A 15,415-nucleotide genomic window follows, 5' to 3' on the forward strand; every position below is an offset into this window, starting at 1 on the left:
GGGGGGGGTGGAACTGAGCAGAAAACAGCTGTTGTGAGATGAAAGAGCTAAGCCAAGATTTGGCCGCTGTCCAGCACTGTGGAGACAATTCAGAGGTTAAATTTTGCTAAACTAGATGGGTTTTCTATTAAAATCTCAGAAGGGCCATGCCTTAGGAGTAAAACCCATGTTCCAGAGCTAAAAGTTATGCCCTAAAACTTAGAACAAAACCAAAACATATCTACTCTAAAAAAGCTTCGACAGGATTAAGATCTTCTAGTCATTTAACAGCCTGCCCTAACAAACCTCAACACTCTTTAAGGAGAGACAACCTAAAGCAAAGTTTCTAGCAGACACTACCCACAATGTCCATTTTGCAATTAAAAAAAAAATTTATTACACATGCAGAGAAGAAAAATGTTACCCATGATCAAGAGAAAAAAAACAATCTACACGAAGCAAAAATGACCATATATTGAAACTGGAAGATGAAAACTTCAAAAGAGTAATTATAAATATGTTAAAGGATTTTAGGAAAAGAGAACAGAAGGAATGACAGGTGGAGAATATTAGCCTGGAAATGCAAACTTGAAAGAAGAACCAAAAGGAAATTCCGGAACTGAAAAACTCAGTGAAAGTGCGAGTCGCTCAGCCGTGTCCGATTCTTTGTGACCCCACAGACTGTAGCTTCCCAGGCTCCTCTGTCCGTGGGATCCACCAAATCAGAATGCCAGAGTGGGCAGCCATTCCCTTCTCCACAGGATCTTCCCAACCCAGGGATCAAACCCAGGTCTCCCACACTGCAGGCAGATTCTTTACTGTCTGAGCCACTAAGGAAGCTGAAAACCACAGCATCTGAAATGAAAATGTCACTGGACAGAATTAATAACAGAATGGGCACAAAGAGGAAAAGCGGGGAGCTTGATGACAGATGAAAAGAAAATATACAAATGTAAACAAAGAGGGAAAAATGAGTTTGAAAATACCAACACATTCAAAACCTGTGGGGCAATATCAAACAGTCTAAAATAGATACCACCAGATTCCAAGAGAAGAAAGATTAGGAGGTAAAAGAAATATTTAAGAGGCAATGGCCAAAAAGTTTCCAAAGGTGATTAAATACATCAACCCACAGATCCAAGAAGGATAAATACAGAAACACCACACCTAGAAGATTATACCCAAATGGAAAAAAAGTTGTTAAGAATTTAATAAAAATAAATATATATCTTAAACACAGAAGGAAAAAGGATATCAGGTAAACAAAAGTAAGAATGACAGCTGACTCCTCATCAGAAACAACAGAGACCAGAAGACAATGGAAAAGGGCTTCCCTGGCGGCCCAGGGGTTAGGACTTCACATTCCAATGTGAGGGTCAGGTTTGATCCCTGGTCGGGGCGCTAAGATCCCACATGCTTTGTGGACAAAACACAAAACAAACACCCATAAAACAGAAACAATATTGTAACAAATTCAATAAAGACTTTAAAAATGGTCCACATTAAAAAAAAAAAAAAAAATCTTAGAAAAAACCCACAATGGAATAATTTTTTCAAAGCACGTAAGGAAAAAAGCTGTCAACCTGGAATTCTATATTCAGCAAAAATACCTCTCAAAACTGAAGGGTAAGTAAAGACTTCTTCAGACCAACAAAAATGCAGTGATTCTGTCCCCAGCATACCCACAACATAAGAAATACTAAAGAAAGTGCTTTAAGTCAAAGGAAATTGATCCCTTATAGAAATCCAATCCACAAAACGGAATGAAAAACTTCCCAACTCATTCTTTGGGACCAGTATTCCACAGATATCAAAACAAAGAATATCATATGGGGGAAAAATTCATACACAAATATCTCTTATGAATATATATATGATATATGCAAAAAAATCCGTAACAAAAAACTAGTGAACAAAAATCCAGCCACCTTTTTTTTTGGAGGGGAGGGGCCATGCCTGGCGGCGTGCGGGATCTTAGTTTCTTATTCTTAGTTCCTCAACCAGGGAATTCCCCCCATACCCCCACACTAAGGGCATTTATCCAAAAATGCCAAGTTACTTTAACGTCTGAAAATTAATTAATACAACACATTACACTGGTGGGGCTTCCCCGGCAGCTCAGATGGTAAAAGAACCCGCCTGCCATGTGGGAGACCCAGGTCTGATCCCTGCTCGGAAAGATCCCCTGGAGAAGGGAATGGCGACCCGCCCCAGTATTCTTGCCTGGAGAACTCCGTGGACAGAGGAGCCTGGCGGGGTACAGTCCATAGGACCGCGAAGCGTGGGACTTGACTGAACGACTAACACTTTCATTTTCGTTACACTGATAAGATAAAGGACAGACACTAAATAACCATCCCAACAAATGCAGAAAAGGCACTGGACAGAATCCAGCACCCTTTCATGGTAAAAACACCCCCAAACAAACTAGAGGGCAACCTCCTCAACCACTGAAGACCCACGGCACCCACACCACCACTTCTACTCCGCAGTATAGTAGAGGTCCTAGATGGTACTACAAAGAAAAAGAAACAAAAGGCATAATAATTGGAAAGGCAAAGTAAAACTGTCTTTATTTTTATGCAGACAGAATACAAACCTACCATGAGAACAGATAAGTAAACTGAGCAAAGTTGCAGGATGCATGATCAGTATACATAAACCAACTGTGTTTTTGCATATGAACAAGTAACTGAAAAAATAATATAAAAATATTTTAAATAACATCAAAACTATCAAATACTTACAAACATACTGAATGAAAAAAGTGATCTTTCACACCAAAAATTACAAAATGTTGCTGAGAAAAATTAAGGAAAATTTAAATAAATGGAGAGATGTACCATTTGCACAGAAGACTCAGTTAATATAATAACTCAATTCTAAAACTGATCTGGACTTCCCGAGCGGCTCAGTGGTGAAGAATTCTCCTGAAATGCAGGAGACTCGGGTTCGATTCCTCAGTCGGGAAGATGCCCTGGAGAAGCGAATGGCATCCCACTCCAGTATTCTTGCCTGGAGAAGCCCATGGACAGAGGAGCCTGGCAGGCTATAGTCCATGGGGTTGCAAAAGAGCTGGACACGACTTAGACTAAACACCACCACCACGGATCTAGAGATTCCATGTGATCCCAACCAAACTCCCAGAAAAAATTCATGTCCAAATTGAAGAGCTTATTCTAAAACTGGCAAGACAATCTCGTAGAGGAATAAAGGTGAAAGTCTTATACGACCTGAGTTCCAAACTGACCGTAAAATCGCAGCCATTAAGACAGCATGGTGTTGGCATAGGATAAAAAATAGACCAATGGAACATAATAGAAAGCCCAGAAATAAACCTGCATACACATGTTCAGTTAATTCATAACAAAGGTTCCAATGCAATTTAATGAAGACAGTCTTTTCAACAAAGGATACTAGAATGATTATCTAATTCATATGGGGGGGAAATGTACCCTTTTCCACTTCACACAAAAAAGACACAAGATGGATCATTCATAAAGGAGATCAGTATTTGCCTGGAGGTGAAGGGGCAAAAAGGGTTGGCAGGAGGGATCCCAAAGGGATGTGAGAAAATTTGGGAAATGATGGATACATTCACCATCTTGACTGTGGTGATGATTTCACAGGTATGTGCATATGTCAAAAGTTATCAAATTTTACACTTTAAACACGTACGGTTTAGGCACTTCCTTGGTGGTCCAGGGGCTAAGACTCTGTGCTCCCAATGCAGGGGGGCTGGGTTCAATCCCTGGTCAGGGAACTAGATCCCATGTGCCACAACTAAAAATTGTGCATGCCACAAGACCCCACTTGCTGCAACTAAGACCTGGCACAGCTAAATAAAATGGACAATTTTTACAAACACGTAGTTTATTCTATGTCATTTGTATCTCAAGATAGCTGTTTAAAAGAAAAAGAGTACTCATAAACTTGAATACAAAAGCTACCACTACAAAGCTTCTATGAAGACAAAAAAGTGGACAGTGTCTTCACAATTCTGATGCAGGCACAAGTTTCTTACAACATATGATAAACATAAAAAGAAAATACTGACAAATTTTTACTTCACCCAAATTAAAATTTTCTCCTCATAAACAGATACCATTAAGAAACAAATAGGCTGAGACTTCCCTGGTGGCCCACTGGTTGAGAATCTGCCTGGCAATGCAGGGGACATGGGCTCCTTCCCTGTGGAGGAGCTAGGATCCCACATGCCACAGGGTAACTAAGCCCACTCACAGCACAACCACTGAGCCCGCACACGCTGGAACCCACAGCGCAACCATCAGAGAGCCCGTGTGCCACAGCTGAGACCTGTCGTGACCAAATAAATAAATTTTTTTCAGAAAAAAAAGAATCGGGCAAATTACAAAATAAGAAAAAACATTAACCCCTCATTTCCTCTCCTCCTCCCACTCCCTCACTGTGTGTGTATCCACATCATAAAAGACTTCAACCAGAATTTTTTTAATTGCTAAAATTGAATAATAAAGACAATCCAACAAAAAGCAGACAGAAGACTGGACACTTAACAAGAGATACACAAATGGTCGAAAAGCACATGAAAAGTCACTCACCATTGTTTTGTTTAATTGTATTTATTTACTTATTTTTGGCTGCGCTGGGTCTTCCTTGCTATGTGGGCTTTTCTCTAGCTGCAGTGAGCAGGGACTCCCCTGGCGTCTCACTGCCGTGGCTTCTCTTGTTGCAGAGCACAGGCCCTATAGAGCACATGGGCTCAGAAGTCGCAGCTCCCGGGCTCCAGAGCACAGGCTCAACAGTCGTAGTGCACAGGCTTAGTTTGTTCCGCAGCATGAGGGATCTTCCCTGATCAGGGATCGAACCTGTGTCTCCTGCACTGGCAGGGAGATTCTTTACCACTGACCCACCAGGGAAGCCCCACCGTTGTTATTAAAACCATAATGAAACACCACTACCACCTGCATTAAAATTAAAAAAAAACTGATAATATCAACTGTTGGTATGGCTGTAGAGAAACTAGAACTCTCATACACTACTGACGGGAGTATAAGATGGTACCAGTTTGGAAAACTCACAGTTTCTAAAAAGATTAGACATAAATCTATTCTATCACCTAGCAATTCCATTCCCACACATTTACCCCAAAGAAATAATACATATCCACAAAAGAATGTACAATAAACTTAGTGACTAGTTACAACAGCCAAAAGGTGAAACCAACCCAAACATCAATAAGAAAACTATTTTCACACAAAGGAATATTATTCAAATGAAAAGCACAACTACAGATAAAGGAATCAAAATATATTTCAAAAATACTGAGCAAAAGCAGACAGACACAGCGATTCCCCTGGCGGCCCAATGGCTAAGACTCCACGCTCCCCACGCGGGCAGCCCGGGCTCCACCCCCGGTCAGGAACCGCAGCACTCGCGCCACAGCTGAGAGGCTGCACCTGAAGACCTTGCACACCTCAACCAAGACCCAGCACGGCCACACAAACCCAGACACACAGAGGACTATATACTGGACTTTCTGGCTCCATGTGTATGCCGCTGAAGGACCTGCAAAATTAGTCTAAAACACAGAAATCAGAATTAGAAATCAGAATCAGGAATTGTTACCTTTCACTTTTGAAGGACGGCTTTAACAACCATGGGAAAGGGAAAGGGGAAGTGAAGTCGCTCAGTCGTGTCCGACTCTTTGCGACCCCGTGGACTGCAGCCCACCAGGCTTCTCCGTCCATGGGTTCTCCAGGCAAGAGTACTGGAGTGGGGTGCCATCGCCTTAACAACTAAAACGGCACAGGAAGACACTGCACTCACTCCCAACATCCTGCCTCTCCCTCTGTGATTCCTGTGCTGATGGCACTCCCCAACTCAACCTGCAGCCTGGGGCCCCTCACAGCCCAGAGTCAGCAGGTACAAGAGACGACTGGAAGGCCAACGTTTTAACCAAGGCTCTGAGTGTCTCCCCTTTACCCCGGCCACATATCGGTCTTATCCAGGTTCCTGGAGGAGGTCCAGGATCTTTGCATGTGCTGCCCCCTTAGTCCAGAACGCTCTTCTTGCCTTTCAGGGTTTAGCTGACATTCAGTTCAGTTCAGTCCAGTCACTCAGTCGTGTCCGACTCTTTGTGACCCCATGAATTGCAGCACGCCAGGCCTCCCTGTCCATCACCAACTCCCCGAGTTCACCCAAATTCTTGTTCCATGGAGTCGGTGATGCCATCCAGCCATCTCATCCTCTGTCGTCCCCTTCTCCTCCTGCCCCCAACCCCTCCCAGCATCAGAGTCTTTTCCAATGAGTCAATTGTTTGCATGAGGTGGCCAAAGTACTGGAGTTCCAGCTTTAGCATCAGTCCTTACAAAGACATTAGAGAAGCCAAAAGGAAAGGTAAGCCAAAAAGGAAGGGACGTGAAGAAGAGGTGAACAGCTGAGAGAACCAGTGACAACTCAGGCCCTGAGAAGCCAAGGGCAGGGCAGGAAGAGGCCACGGGGAGAGGTGCGTGGGTGAAAGTCGCTCAGTGGTGTCCAGCTCTTTGCGACCCCATGGACTGTACAGTCCACAGAACTCTCCAGGCCAGAATACTGGAGGGGGTAGCCTATCCCTTCTCCAGGGGCTCTTCCCCCACCCCAGGGATAGAACCCAGGTCTCCTGCATTGCAGGCGGATTCTCTACCAGCTGAGCCACAAGGGAAGCGGGGAGGTGACAGGTGGATAAAAGAGTAACAGGTTGGAGAAGGCCTTATGGACAAGGCAGGGGGGTACAGGGACAGAACGGGGCCGGGGTAGAGTGACATGCAGGAAGTACGTGGAAGTGACTGGACGAGCTGGTGGTGATAGACCAGGGCATCAGCAGCGAAGTGGGAGCACTGAGTAACAAGTCTGTGGTCGATGCAGGGAGTTAGGCTGTGAAGACACAAAGCGGAAGGGGGGCTGTATGGAGGACCCCACAGTGATGGTGTGAGGACATTCACGGGGCCTGAAAAGTGCATAAGGGAAGGCGACAGGTGTGAAGGAGAGGTGATGGAGGGAGACACGGGGCAGTGAAAGGGCACTAAGAGAAGTCGCTCCGTCGTGTCCGACTCTTTGCCACCCGTGGACTGTAGCCCGTCCACGGGGTTCTCCAGGCAGGAGTACCAGAGTGGGTTGCCATGAAGGTGTAAGGAGATGACAGATGGACATAGGCGGCTGGAGAAACAGGAGCCCTAACGGTGACGGGAAGGGCACAGCGCGGGAAGAGGAGGCAGTGATGGGGACGGGGCCAGATGACAGAGGGCTCCGGCGAGGGGAGCGCCAGGCGGCGGGCACCGAGCGGGACACGGGCAGTCCCGGGAGCACTGCCGGGCACCTCGCCGGCGAGCGCGGCGCTGACTGTGGGGGCCCTGGCAGCACGGGGGGAGGGGGGACACAAACGCGAAACTTACTGACGAGGAGGACGGTCTCTGGGGGGTCGCTGACGGGGGCTCCGACTGGGAGGGCGCCGCAGGTGCGGGGTGGCCGCCGCCTCGAGGGGCGCTGGTGGGGCGGACATTAGGGAGCGAAGACTACTGCCCTGGGGGCCCTAAGAAAGCGGAGGGGTGGTCCCCGGCGGGAGGTCACCGGCGGCGGGCGCGGACAGAATGTCAGCCCGCGGGGCACACGTGGAGAGGACGCGGACGGGGCAGGGCTGGCCTGGGGGACGCTGACTGGGGGCGCCGGCAAGGTGAGCCTCCCGGCGGCAGCTGACATGGGCACACGGAGGCGCGGGCCCCGCCGGCTCCGCAGGCCAGCACCGCCGGCCCTCAGCCGCGGCCGCACTCACCTGCCCCGCGGGCCGGGCGTCGCGGCGGCTCCTCGCAGGCCCGGGTGGAGGCCAGGGACCGGGCGGAGGCGAAGCCCGGGCGGCCCGAGGTAGGCCGCGCGCACATGGGCCCGGCCGGGCTAGGCGCCCACAGACCCTGCGCCCACAGATCCGGCGCGGCCTGCCGGCGCCTCAGAACCGGCTCAGGCCCCGGGCCGCGCTCCGCTCGCTCCAAAATGGCGGCGGCGGCGGTCGGCCGCGCGCACGCCGGGGGCGGGGCCTCGCGCCTGGGTGGGGCGGGGCCTCCGTGTGGGTGGGGCTGTTGTGGGCGGGGCCGCGCGCGGTGGGCGTGACCGCGGGGGTCGGAAGGGCCTCAAGAGGTAGGGGCGGGCGTGGCTTCCTCCTCCTCTAGTCCCTCCATGTAAACATCTCTTCCTCTGTCGTCGCCTTTCTCCTCCTGCCTTCAATCTTTCCCAGCATCAGGGTCTTTCCAATGAGTAGGTTCTTCTGAGTTCTTCAGGTGGCCAAAGTATTGGAGTTTCAGCTTCAGCATCAGTCCTTCCAATGAACATTCAGGTCTGATTTCCCTTAGGATGGACTGGTTGGATCTCCTTGCAGTCCAAGGGGCTCTCAAGAGTCTTCTCCAGCACCACAGTTCAAAAGCATCAATTCTTTGGCCCTCAGCCTTCTTTATAGTCCAACTCTCACACCCATACATGACTACTGGAAAAACCATAGCTTCGACTAGACAGGCCTTTGTCAGTAAAGTGATTTCTCTGTTTTTTAATATGTTGTCTAGGTTTGTCATAGCTTTCCTTCGAAGGAGCAAGTTTCTTTTCACTTCAAAATGGATCTGATCCCTGGCTATGCCGAGCCTTGTCAGCAGAGGGTGCTGGAGAGGTTGCCAGAGAAGGTTTGCTACAGGGCCGCTCCGCTGGCGTCAAGCGCTGCTTCCCCGGGCTCCCACATTTGCCTAGACAGCTCCTCCCGAACATCTTTCCCAGGTAGACCGCAGGGTGGATTTCTGGCAAGTTCTGTAGGGTGATCGTTCATGAAATGGGGGTTAAAAGCATCAATCTTACAACCGAGAATAGATTACAAGCCCTGAAAACGAAGACCCCACCCCACCCCCCACCTCTGAGGCTGGAGGGGCACTAGGCAGAGTTTCAGAATAGGGGCCAGTGCTTGCGACGCTCGGGCTGGTTGTCCTGCTGTGATAGCCGGCAACCCTCAGCCTGATCATGATGCTCTTCTGGGGTCAGCTAGGACCCCTCTCCTCTCCCACCCACCCTGAGTTCCAGTCCCTCCACTTCTAACTGGAGCCCCTCTCCCCGAAGCCCTAGTCTTAGAACAGTCTCTCCCACCAAACTCACAGCAGCAACCTCCCCACGGGCTCCCTGCTGCTACCCTGCCATACTTGCTGGAGGCCAGCTTGTCATAGTCAGCAGAGCACCCAGTGGAAACAAGTCCAACTGCATCCCTCCCCCAGGGGCTCCCGTCTCACACAGCGTGAAAGCCAGTCCCTGCTGCCACCCACAGGTCCTACACAGTCGGGTCTCATTTGTGCTCTGCTCCTTGTTCATTTAGCTCCAAATCATGACACCCTCCTGCCACAGGCCATCCTCTGTGCAGCCTGTCACACCCTCCAACTGTCCCCGTGCTAACTGACCTCCCACATCTTACTCCATCGTCCCCTTCTCTCTGAGGACTTCCCTGGCCTCCCTACTTAAAATCTCAAACCTCCATACACACACGCACGTGTACACACACACATGCACGCAGGCACACTCACAGCCCCTTTCCCTGCTTGGTTTTTCCTCCTTGTATCAGTAGTCAGGGTTCAATAAGGAGACAGAGACCACACAGTGACTTCAGAGAAAGTTTGATATAAACACTACTGATAGTGAGATTAATTATAAAGAATGCTGTATTCAAGAAAGGACAGAACATTCCCTGCTCAGTGCTCCCAGGACCCAGCTCCATTATTGCAGAGCAGCAGAGAAAACTGGATCTGGATTTGAGGCAGTAAGTGGAAAGTGGACTGACTTCTGGAAAGTCAGCTTCTGCATGCAGCCTTTCAAACATACCTGAACTTCCTATCAACAAGAAACAATGCTATATTTTCACCTGACGAGGGACACCTACTCTTACTGTGAGTGAAGAAGCCTCACTTTCCCCTGAGGGAGAGCATCTGTGCAGTCCCAGCAGCCCCCGCATCATCACTGGCTCATTCATCACTCCTCAGATGGTCACTGCCGCACTGAGTATTCTCTTATGCTGTCAAAACTCGATAGTAATGTTAACTTTGGACAACTTGTGTATTTTTTAACTAAATTTATTATTCAGTGTATGTATTCAGTTCAGTTCAGTCTCTCAGCTGCGTCCAACTCTTTGTGACCCCATGCACTGCAGCACGCCAGGCCTCCCTGTCCATCACCAACTCCCGGAGCTCGCTCAAACTCATGTCCATCGAGTCAGTGATGGCATCCAACCATCTCATCCTCTGTCATCCCCTTCTCCTCCTGCCCCCAATTCCTCCCAGCATCAGGGTCTTTTCTAATGAGTCAGTTCTTCACATCAGGTGGCCAAAGTATTAGAGCTTCACCTTCAGCATCAGTCCTTCCAATGAATACTCAGGACTAATTTTCCTTTAGAATTCACTGGTTTGATCTTGCAATGCAAGGAACTCTCATGAGTCTTCTCTAACACCACAATTCAAAACCATCAACTCTTCGGCACTCAGCCTTCTTTGTGGTCCAACTCTCACATCCATACATGACTACTGGAAAAAACATGGCTTTGACTAGATGGACCTTTCTTGGCAAAGTAATGTCTCTGCTTTTTAATATGCTGTCTAGGTTTGTCATAGCTTTTCTTCCAAGGAGCGTCTTTTAATTTCATGGCTGCAATCACCATCTGCAGTGATTTTGGAGCCCAGAAAAATAAAGTCTGACACTGTTTCAGTTGTTTCCCCATCTATTTGCCATGAAGTGATGGGACCAGATGCCATGATCTTCGGGGGTTTTTTTTATTTTTTTATTTTTTTGATCTTTGTTTCTGAATGTTGAGCTTTAAGCCAACTTTTTCACTCTTCTCTTTCACTTTCATCAAGAGGCTCTTTAGTTCTTCACTTTCTCCCATAAGGGTGGTGTCATCTGCATATCCAAGGTTATTGATATTTCTCCCAGGAATTTTCATTCCAGCTTGTGCTTCATCCAGCCCAGCATTTCGCATGATGTACTCTGCATAATACTTTGGCCACCTCATGTGAAGAGTTGACTCATTGGAAAAGACCCTGATGCTGGGAGGGATTGGGGGCAGGAGGAGAAGGGGACGACAGAGGATGAGATGGCTGGATGGCATCACTGACTCAATGGACATGAGTTTGAGTGAACTCCGGGAGTTGGTGATGGACAGGGAGGCCTGGCGTGCTGCGATTCATGGGGTCGCAAAGAGTCGGACACGACTGAGCGACTGAACTGAACTGAAATGTTGTTCCATGTCTGGTTCTAACCGTTGCTTCTTGCCCTGAATACAGATTTCTCAGGAGGCAGGCAAGGTGGTCTGGTATTCCCATCTCTTGAAGAATTTTCCACAGATTGTTGTGATACACACAGTAAAGGCTTTAGCATAGTCAGTGAAGCAGATGTTTTTCTGGAATTCTCTTGCTTTTTCTATGATCAAATGGATGTTGGCAATTTGATCTCTGGTTCCTCTGCCTTTTCTAAATCCAGCTTGAACATCTGGAAGCTCTTGGTTCACATACTGTTGAAGCCTAACTTGAAGAATTTTGAGTATTACTTTGCTAGTGTGTGAGATGAGTACAATTGTATCGTACTTTGAACATTCTTTGGCATTGCCTTTCTTTAGGACTGGAATGAAAACTGACCTTCTCCAGTCCTGCAGCCACTGCTAAGTTTTCCAAATCTGCTGGCATATTGAGTGAAGCACTTTCATAGCATCATCTTTCAGGATTTGAAATAGCTCAGCTGGAATTCCATCACCTCCACTAGCTTTGTTCACAGTGATGCTTCCTAAGGCCCACTTGACTTTGCACTCCAGGATGTCTGGCTCTAGGTGAGTGATCACAGCATTGTGGTTATCTAGGTCATTAAGATTTTTTTGTGTAGTTCTTCTGTGTATTTTTGCCACCTCTTCTTTATAACTTCTGCTTTTGTTAGGTGCATACCATTTCTGTCATTTATTGTGCCCATCTTTGCAAGAAATGTTCCCTTAGTGTCTCTAATTTTCTTGAAGAGATCTGTAGTCTTTTCCATGCTTTTGTTTTTCTTATTTCTTTGCATTGATCACCTAGGAAGGCTTTAGTACCTCTCCTTGCTATTCTTTGGAACTCTGCATTCAGATGGATGTATCTTTCCTTTTCTCCTGTGCCTTTCGCTTTCCTTCTTTTCTCAGCTATTTGTAAGGCCCTCCTCAGACAACCATGTTGCCTTTTTGCAAACTGTGTATGTAATATTTCAAGTCATTTAACATTTCTAATTGAAGGATAGTTGATTTACAATGTTGTGTTAGTTTCTGCTGTGCAGCGAAGCAAATCAGTTACAGATACACACTCACCCATTCTTTTTTAGATTTCCTTCCCGTTTCGGTCACCGCAGACCACTGAGTAAAGTTCCCTATGCTGCTCAGAAGGTTCTCGTTAGTCATCTACAGTATCATTACTGTGTGTATGTCAATTCCAACATTGTATATTTCTTAAAAATGGAAAACAGAGAAAAGACAATAGTTAGTTTATATATTATATATGCAAAGAGAAAACATGCCAAGCTACTACAGTCCTTGTTTCTGAAAGTGGTCGCAAGATGTAGTTGATAGTTATGGCTTTTCCATAGAACGTTCTTCCCATAGTGTACACAGAGCACCTAGTCCAAAGCCAGGCTGAATCCAGAATTTCTGGACAGAAGGACCAAATAAAATAAACTCTATCACTATAAACACCAAAAGCAAAAGTATTCACCAATCAATTAGGAAAAGTAAAACTGTGATATGAAATAAACGTGCCTCTGGAGCACAGTCAGAGCAGGAAGAGCCATGGCCTGTCCTGCTCTCCTCAAGAGACCAGCGGCGTGGCAGCTCACACACGGGGGTAACGGGAACTGATGCCTGCGCGCTCAGTCACTCAGTCCTGTCTGACGCTCTGTGTGACCCCCTGGACTGCAGCCCACCAGGCTCCTCTGTCCATGGGGTTATCCCAGCAAGAATACTGGAGTGGGCTGCCATTTCCTCCTCCAGGGGAATCTTCCCGACCCAGGGATTGAACCTGAGTCTCCTGCATTGACAGGCAGAATCTTTACCACTGAGACACCTGGGACTCCCCAGATCAGAAAACTGCTCCTCCATAAACCGAACAGGATCAACACAGAGACACCCACACCTGTATACACCATAACCAAATGCCTGGATGTCAAAGACAAAGAAATCCATGAAAACCGCAAGAGGAAAATGACCCCCATCCCACCCATGGGAAGGAGGACACGGTTAAATATTTGACTTCTCACAAGAGACGATGGAGGCCACAGGCAGTGAAATGGCGTGGGCAAAGTGTTGAAAGAAAAACGAAACAAAAAAGAAAAATGTGCAAAGGAAAGACAAAACCTGCCAATGAATAAATTTTATACTCAGCAATACTATCCTTCAAAAATGAAGGCTGGAGAGAAAAATGAAAATGAGATAAAGATAGTCCCAGTAAACAAAACAGGAAATTTATTGGGAAGAGATTTCCCTTATCAGAAACACTAAAGAGAGTTCATCAAACTGAAAGAAAATGAAAAGAAAAAGAAAGTTCTTCAGGCTGCTCTCTCAAATCAATAGGAGTGAAGAAAAAAAATTTAAGACAGAAAAAAAAAACCAGGAGTGAAGAACCAAATTCAACAACTTATAAAAAGACTTATCTACCAAGATCAGTGGGGTTTATTCCAAGAATGCAAAGTTGGTTTAGCATCCAAAATTCAATTAATGTAATACACTATATTAATAGAAAAGAGGGTAAAACCCACAAGATTGCCACAATAGCTGCTGAAAAGGCATTTTACTAAATTTAACACACATTCAAGATAAATACTCTCAAAAAACTAGGACCAGATGGGAGATTTATCAACTTCATTAAAGGAAAATATCTATAGCTAACATCAAACTTAATGGTGAAAGATGTTATGCTTTTTAAAGACTGGAAACAAGCCAAGGATGTCTGCACTCACCACCTCAGTTCTACACTGTAGGATTCTGCATGCAAGCAGCTTGGAAGTCACCAATCTCTGCTGAGAAGTAAAGGGCTAAACAAACTGAAAAATTAGCGACTCTTCTTGGGTCTGTAAGAGAAGAGAGAACACAGCAAACCACTCTTCCCAAGGTAGGAGAGACAGGCAGGTGAATACAAGTCGTCACAGTCTGCAAACATTCAGGAGAGAAACTGACTTGAGACTCTGTGTGAGGAAGTGGGACCGAACTGTAATTAATAAATTTCTGGAGGCTCACCATAGACAAGTCTGAGAGTTAAAAACACCACGGGGACTCAGTCCTAAGGGAGTCCATACAGTGCTGTGAGATTTACTCCTGGAACATGACCAGGTTCCCAAGTAAATATCGCAGCAAAGTCCCCTCAAGCTTTCTGCCGAGGGAGGGAAGGAACCATTCCCAACGTCCTGAGCACTCTGTTTTTCCTAACAAGGCTGCCTTCAAGGAAATCTTGTTAGCCAGAGCCTGACCTGCTGGGGTGTTATCAGAGCCTAACTGACCTGGGAAAGGGAAATGTCCAGCTCCAGCCTCCCCTGGACATCCTGCCCCAACCAAGGGGAGATATAAAACGGAGAAACACTTGTGAAGTTCCCATCCAGAGGCACAGACTCAGTAAGAGACTGGGGCCTCATCCCAAGATGGATTGAGGCCTGGGCTCTGGTCCCAGGAAAGAAGGCTTCCCTTCCCCCACCCCTCACCTGATATTACTAAGGCTTGTTTTTAGCAGGTCCTTCCACCCAGTACATCATGTCTGGCTGTCACAAAATAATTACAAGGCAGATCACACAATTAAATGGCAAAAGACACAATCTGAAGAGACAAAGCACAGTTCAGAACCAGACATGGCAGAGAGATTGGAATTATCAGACTAGCCAGGATTTTTTACAGGAAAAGGATACAAGGTAAAATCAACAAAGGGAAAAGGCTCCTGGGGCCAAGCCTGGGGAAGACCACGTGCCAGCTGCCAGGGTCCTCCTGGAGTTACACTGGAGAAGCTTAATTGTCCCAGGGAGTCATGACAAAGGGTGTGAAGCGTTGCCAACCAGGGAAGTTCATTAGAAACTCAGCAGCCATGGTCCTGGCAGGAGCTTATATTTGTTTGCTAAGGCTGCTGTAACAGATACAAACCTGGAGAGCTGAACAACAGAAATCCGTTCTCTCACAGTGTAGGAGGCCAGGAGTCTGAAATCAAGGTGTCAGCAGGCTGGGTTCCTTCGGAGGCTCTGAGGGACCATTTCACACATCTGCTAACTTCCGGTTGCTGCCAGCAATCCATGTGGGTTTCACACTCCAGCCCCATCTCTGTCTCTCTACAGGTTTATTTGCGACTGCCCGGGTCTTCATTGCTGCATGTGGGCTTTCTCCAGTTGCGGTGAGCAGGGGCTCCTCTTCCTGGTGGTCCGGGGTTGAGAA

General features: G+C 47.0%; 1 protein-coding gene and 1 long non-coding RNA gene across 8 annotated transcripts in view; both read right to left on the reverse strand.

Moving 5' to 3' along the window:
- PPP6R2 (protein phosphatase 6 regulatory subunit 2) overlaps positions 1–7,995 on the reverse strand; it is a 61,059-nt gene extending 53,064 nt beyond the window's left edge. For 5 of the 6 annotated variants that reach the window (XM_055558569.1, XM_055558409.1, XM_055558328.1 and 2 more), the window contains exon 1: positions 7,769–7,995. The gene's annotated coding sequence lies outside the window, so the exon portion shown is untranslated. Of the gene's footprint in view, positions 1–7,391; positions 7,529–7,768 lie in introns of all 6 variants that reach the window. The other variant, XM_055558252.1, reaches the window with a different exon arrangement.
- Positions 7,996–8,172: 177 nt separating this feature from the next.
- On the reverse strand, positions 8,173–14,549 carry LOC129641274 (uncharacterized). Of its 2 annotated transcripts, none has more exons than XR_008709282.1 (3): positions 14,243–14,549; positions 12,326–12,462; positions 8,173–8,781 (listed from the first exon to the last, which is right to left on the reverse strand). It is a non-coding gene; the product is annotated as an uncharacterized LOC129641274 (long non-coding RNA). The 2 variants fall into 2 exon arrangements; XR_008709281.1 differs by lacking the exon at positions 14,243–14,549 and adding an exon at positions 13,966–14,211.
- Positions 14,550–15,415: the final 866 nt, after the last annotated feature.

The sequence above is a fragment of the Bubalus kerabau genome, chromosome 1, assembly GCF_029407905.1.
Source record: "Bubalus kerabau isolate K-KA32 ecotype Philippines breed swamp buffalo chromosome 1, PCC_UOA_SB_1v2, whole genome shotgun sequence".
Lineage (NCBI taxonomy): Eukaryota > Metazoa > Chordata > Mammalia > Artiodactyla > Bovidae > Bubalus > Bubalus kerabau.